The sequence below is a fragment of the Rhinopithecus bieti genome, unplaced genomic scaffold (genome assembly GCF_001698545.2).
Source record: "Rhinopithecus bieti isolate Rb0 unplaced genomic scaffold, ASM169854v2 scaffold_14267, whole genome shotgun sequence".
In the NCBI taxonomy this organism is placed as follows: Eukaryota; Metazoa; Chordata; class Mammalia; order Primates; family Cercopithecidae; genus Rhinopithecus; species Rhinopithecus bieti.
Window position 1 is genome coordinate 1 of NW_016807694.1, and position 6930 is coordinate 6930.

The 6930-nt window shown below is 38.6% G+C and overlaps 1 pseudogene; it reads left to right on the plus strand.

Annotated features, from left to right (window-relative positions):
• Positions 1 to 399: 399 nt before the first annotated feature.
• LOC108536528 (sorting nexin-6 pseudogene) lies at positions 400 to 1709 on the plus strand (annotated as a pseudogene).
• Positions 1710 to 6930: the final 5221 nt, after the last annotated feature.

The window sequence follows — 6930 nt, forward strand, 5'->3', positions numbered from 1 at the left end:
TTTGGTACTGTGAGGGATAAACCTCCATCTACTGCTCTCTTCAGGAACAAAACTTTAGTGCCAGTGGTAGTTCTGGGAAGGCCTACAACCAAATAGCAGGTAAAGGCACTTGGCTGACCATCAGTGCTTTCCACATGGTATTCATTGCCAGTCATCTCTACTTGGTCTTCACAGATCCTGTCCATGCCATAGGTCACAGATCTTCACCTACTGAGGAGTCTGCAGGCCCGCAGCAGGCCAGTACAATACGCTACAGTGTAATTGGTTAGGCCAACCTTCACATCGTATTTTGGCAGTTTATGTGCATATGCTGTGCATACTATCATGTCCTATTCTATATGGATGTACGCAATCTGACAATATCTCTGTTTGTTACACAAACTATCACCCTGGGGAGCAGCCATGAAGGAAGACCTGGATGATGGCCCTGACTTCCTCTCGGGAAGAGAACTGTGGACTTAAAGCAATAAATGTAGATCTTCAAAGTGATCCTCCTCTGCAGGTGGACATCTCTGATGCTCTTAGTGAGTGGGATAAAGTAAAATTCACTGTTCACACAAAGAGTTTATTGCCAAATTTTAAACAAAATGAGTTTACTGTTGTTCAGCAACACAAGCAATTTATCTGGCTTCATGATTCCTTTGTTAAAAATGAAGACTATGCAGGTTACATCATTCCAACCAGCACCACCAAGGATTGATTTTGATGCTTCAAGGGAAAAAGTACAGAAGCTTGGAGAAGGAGAAGGGTCAATGACAAAGGAAGAATTCACAAAGATGAAACAGGAACTGGAAGCTGAATATTTGGGAATATTCAAGAAGAGAGTTGCGATGCATGAAGTGTTCTTATGTCATGTGATAGCACATCCTATTTTGAGAAAATATTTAAATTTCCATGTCTTCTTGGAATATAATCAAGATTTGAGTGTGCAAGGAAAAATAAAAAGAGAAACTTGAAGATTGAAGATTTCTTTAAAAACATGGTTAAATCAGCAGATGGAGTAATTGTTTCAAGAGTAAAGGATGTAGATAATTTCTTTGAGCATGAACAAACATTTCTTTTAGAATATCATAACCGAGTTAAGGATGTATCTGCTAACTCTGATAGAATGACAAAAATCCCACAAAAGTGCTGCAGATGATTACAATACAATTGGTTCTTTATTATATGTTTTAGGAACACAGGATTCTACAGATATATGAAAGTTTTTTCTCAAAGTTTCAGAAATGTTTGATGAAACAAGAAAAATAGAAGCGTGAGTGTCTGCTGATGAGGCCCTCGAACTTTCTGACCCTTAAAAATATTACTTAAGAGAAACTCAAGCTGCTAAGGATCTCCCATATTGAAGGTCTAGGTCACTAGCGGATTATGAAAATGCTAATAAAGCACTGGATAAAGCAAGAGCAAAAAATAAAGATGTTCTGCTGGCTAAAACTTCCCAACAATTATGTAGTCAGAAATTTGAAAAAAAAAAAAATCTCAGTCTGCAAAACAAGAACTTATAGATTTTAAGACAAGAAGCACAGCTGCGTTCAGAAAAAAATTACTGGAAATGGCAGGGTTAGAACTGAAGCATGCAAAAGGTAACTACAGTTGCTGCCAAACTGATTGGCAGTGCTAAATAGAGACACATAAGCCACACTCTGCCTTCCTGTTGAAAAGGGCAGCCTTCCTTCAAATTTTATTTTTGTTTACTTAATGATGTTAAGCATTTATGCTTCCTGGGAACAAATAAAAAACAGCTGACAAAATGGATCTACTCTTTTTCTGAGAAAAATGGAGCAGCGCCACATACAGGCAATGCCAGTCTGTGTGGTGTAATGCCATACTGTGTTCCCCAAGACAGTGGTCCATTATTGTGCACTCACCATACTCGAAGTCCAAATTTTATTCTTCTTTAAAGTAGCCTCTATAACTGCATTTAGTTTATAAATAGTATTCCTTATGGATGCCAATCTTATTTACCTTTAAATAATTTCTGAAGTTTAACCTTTTCAGAATGCATTGTTCAAAAAAGATAAAGATTGCCTTTATTGATTTTTTTAAAATTTTTTTTAAAAAAGCATTATATACCACCTTTGCTCATTCATGTGTAACAGTAAAGCATCTTAATCAGACTTATTTTTAACTACTGAATATTTCTTATAAGTTTTGGGACAGATTTTACGTAATCTTTATGAATTCTGAAGAAAAGCAAATGCATTAGTATGTTTGCCTTAAACTTGTAGACTAAACCAATTATTGTAAAATAAACAGCTATAACAGTGAGAGTTTTTAACTCTGTGGTCATTGTATCACTCTTTAACATTTGGAGTAGCTATAATAAATCTACTCCTATATTATGCTCTAAAAAACCCAATAACAAAAAAACTATCATCCTGTATTTGGGTGTGTTGTATTTATTTTTATCCTGTATCACCAACCATTTCCAAGAATAATAATTAGTTTTACCCTCTTATCCTCTAAATTTCATTTGGTATCTCTTAAAATAGGCATTATTCTTAACAACTTTAACAAAACCTATCCTGCAGAACACAGACTGGCATCCACAGCTCAACTGAGACCTGCCTTGCTTAGAAATTTCTTCTGCCAGATAACCTAAATCATCTCTCTCAAGTTCAAAGTTTCACAAATCTCTAGGGAAGGGGCAAAATAACACCAGTCTCTTTGCTAAAACGTGAAAAGTCATCTTTGCTCCAATTCTCAGCAAGTTCCTCATGTCCCTCTGAGACCATTTCAGCCTGGATTTTATTTTCCATATCATTATCAGCATTTTAGTCAAAGCCATTCAACAAGTCCCTAGGGAGTTCCACACTTTCCCACATTTTCCTGTCCTCTGAGTCCTCCAAACTGCTCTAATCTCTGCCTGTTACCCAGTTCCAAAGTCACATGCACATTTTCAGGTATCTTTTCATCAATGCCCCACTCTACTTGTAACAATTTCTTGTATTAGCCTGTTCTCACACTGCTGATAAAAACACACCAGAGACTGGGAAGAAAAAGGTATTTAAAGGACTGAAACAATACCACATAGCCTCACAATCATGGCAGAAGGCAAGGAGAAGCAAGTCATATCTTACATGGATGGCAGCAAGCAAAATGAGAACTTGTGCAGGGAAACTCCCATTTTTAAAATCATCAGATCTTGCGAAACTCATTCATTGTCATGAGAACAGTGTAGGAAAGACCTGCCTTCATAATTTAATCACCTCCCTCTGGGTTCCTACCACAACATGTAGAAACTGTGGGAGTTACAATTTAAGATGAGAGCTGTATGGTTACATAGCCAAGCCATATCACTAGTCTAGACTAAAAGTTTCTGTATGGTAAGAACCCCATAACTGCTCTACCTATTTTTCTAATGATAATATGAAATGAAAGCAATCAGTTTCTCTGTTTTGGTTTCCAGACCTCTTTTTCACTCAAGTACAAGAAAACTGGGGAAACTGTCATTTGAGTACCAGCAAAAATTATCTCTTGTATGAGGGAGGAACAAACATAGAATGACTCATTTCTTTTACACTGAGAAAGAAGTAGAACTAACCACTCTTGTCAGCCTGATAAAATTCTGCTTTGGATATTCTCAAATGTTTCAAAGATGGCTAGGTAATTGTGAGAGGGTTCCCAGTTACCCCAGATTGACTGCCCAATGATAAGCCAGGCAGAAGAGACAGGTTGATTCTAAATAAAAAATGGAACTGCTTTGGTGGAGCTCCAGAATCTGGATCACCTGTCCAGATTCTAGCTCTTGAGTAACAGGAAGGACAAGAATACTCAAGTCTTGCATTTTACCGGTAGGTATAGTTGTGGTTATGGCTCTGGATACTTTCTGGCCTTGATCTTTCACTCCTAAGATGCTTGTTTACATTTACAGATTTGGCCATCAGATTCTATTTACTCTCGGAACCTCTCACAGGATGTAAAACATGTAGCAGGTCACCGAACTAGATGTGAAGAGCTCAAAAAGCCACATTGTCAAAGGGAGGTTTCAAGATGTCTGTGTTGACATTTCACAATGCAGAAAATGCCTCCAATTAGTTTTCTGTACATTTTCAATCCAAAGTCTTGGCCTGTCTTGTAAATCTCAGGCAGAGAACAGAACTTATGTGCAAATTCTGGGTTGGATTAACCTCACTCTGCATTTTTGGGTGTTACAGCAAGTAAAGTTCAATTGAAAGAGAGGTCCCCTCACAGAAGCTACTCTTCTAAATAATATTTTACAGAAATGGAAAAACAGATGACACAACATGAATATAAGTAGACAGTTTATTTGGACCAACTTTTTGAGGATTTTAACCTGGGAACAAAGATTCTAGTTGTCTGAAATCCACACTTTGATTAGCAACAGGTACAAGTGAATTTTTATGGCTGGGGTGATGGCTCACACCTGTAATCCCAGCACTTTGGGATTGCTTTGGTGGAGCTCCAGAACCTGGATCACCTGTCCAGATTCTAGCTCTTGAGTAACAGGAAGGACAAGAATACTCAAGTCTTGCATTTTACTGGTAGGTATAGTTGTGGTTATGGCTCTGGATACTTTCTGGCCTTGATCTTTCACTCCTAAGATGCTTGTTTACATTTACAGATTTGGCCATCAGATTCTATTTACTCTCGGAACCTCTCACAGAATGTAGAACATGTAGCAGGTCACTGAAGTAGTTATGAAGAGCTCAAAAAGCCACACTCTCAAAGGGAAGCTTCAAGATGTCTCTGTTGACATTTCACAATGCAGAAAATGCCTCTAGTTAGTTTTCTGTACATTTTCAGTCCAAAGTCTTGGCCTGTCTTGTAACTACCAGGCAGAGGACAGAACTTATGTGCAGATTCTGGGTGGGATTAACCTCACTCTGCATTTTTGGGTGTTACAGCAAGTAAAGTACAATTGAAAGAGAGGTCCCCTCACAGAAGGTGCTCTTCTAGATAATAGTTTACAGAAATGGAAAAACAGATGACACAACATGAATATAAGTAGACAGTTTATTTGGACCAAGCTTGAGGATTTTAACCTGGGACCAAAGATTCTAGTTGTCTGAAATCTATACAGGTACAAGTGAATTTGTGGCTGGGGTGATGGCTTACACCTGTAATCCCAGCACTTTAGGAGGCTGAGCCAGGTGGATCAGTTGAGGTCACAAGTTCATAACCAGCCTGGTCAATGTGGTGAAATTCTGGTAGTTCTAGACAGTATGTGGGAAATAATAAAATAAAAACTTTCTCCAGCCCCAGAGAAACTCCACAATGTTAGAACAGAAAGTATACTGTTTTATTACAAAATTAAACCAGAATGGGACATGCATCACAGTGAATCTGCTTACGAGATTTGAAAGACAGAGAGAGAATCACCATAACTTGTCCAAAAGTAGAAGAATTTACAGCATGATGTCATGTATAGTTCATCCTAAATTCACTGCTAATTAGGGAGGCCATCCATGTATGCTAATTGGTTATGCAATGACAAAATAAACTTTTTACATTTTCACGACAGGAGGTAATTTTGCAACTTGAAGCCAGGTCCCTGCTGATAAGATAGGCTCTCACTCTCCTACTGAAATTGTTGAATAGGGTGTTATGGTTTTGGCTATATTCATTTTAAAGCAATGGCTCTTTACTCCCCGAGGAATGGGTTCGAGCACACTGCTTGCATTCTCCTGATGGCCAGTGTCCTCTCTTTATGCCTACCAACTTCCATTGAAACACAGTTCACAACACACAGCTCAAAGCTGCTAGCTCACATCTTACATGAACCCTGATGCCACAGCAGCATTCTAGTATCACATCAGAGAGTGAAGCTTGGGCTGCAGGGAGAAGAGCCTGCAGGGCTCCTTCACAATTTACTCTCAGAAGAACTGCACCTTCACAGTAATGGGAATGGGAGCAGTATTTCAACCTTAGTTTCTATTTATAATGGTGACATAAAAAAAAAAAAAAATGCTGCTAGATTTCCAGCATGAATCCAGATGGAGATAACTCCAAGAATTCTCCCTATGACAACCCATCTCATTCACAGAGACCATGGGATACTAACAGGGCTTCTGAAACAGACACTCAAAGCACTGGAGAGAAAAACAGCTCTCAATCTAACAAGATTATATTGAAAGAAAAAATAAGTTAAAAGCATCTTCAAGAAAAACTCAGATTAGATGTAAGACTAATAAACTTGGTCAGAAGATAGTCCCCCAAAAGGAATTTTTTTTGAAACTCTCAAAATGCACAGCTACTCTCAGCATGTCAGCATGAGAATCATAAGCCTTATGAAAAAAAAAGGCATGCTCTCAGCAGAATTTTACAAGGGTTCTTTTTCATGTCTTCTGCCCTCCCATCTCCTAACCAGTGAATTGAGGATCTATACTGGAATACATCTGACAATTTTCACCAGCAGTTTTTCATGAAAAACTGGAATCTGACTTTGTAATACAGTGGAATATATTTGAGCTTACAACATAGCTAACTGAAGAGTTATTATGGTTTTGGGTCGTCACATCACCCATCATGTTTATTTGTCCTGTAATAGCAGCATTTGAATTTAGTGAAATGAAAGACACAAACCATGTTTACCTATAATTATCCCTACTGGATAAATTAATAAGAAAGTCAAACTAATATCTACTGTAACAATTTTGTAGTGAATTTTCTTTGGATATTAGCTATAAATATCTAAGTATAAATAATTTTAGCCGGGCGCAGTGGCTCAAGCCTGTAATCCCAGCACTTTGGGAGGCTGAGACGGGCGGATCACGAAGTCAGGAGATCGAGACCACCCTGGCTAACATGGTGAAACCCCGTCTCTACTAAAAATGCAAAAAATTAGCCGGGTGTGGCGGCGGGCACCTGTAGTCCCAGCTACTTGGGAGGCTGAGGCAGGAGAATGGTGTGAACCCGGGAGGCGCAGCTTGCAGTGAGCCTGGGTGACTGAGTGAGACTCCGTCTCAA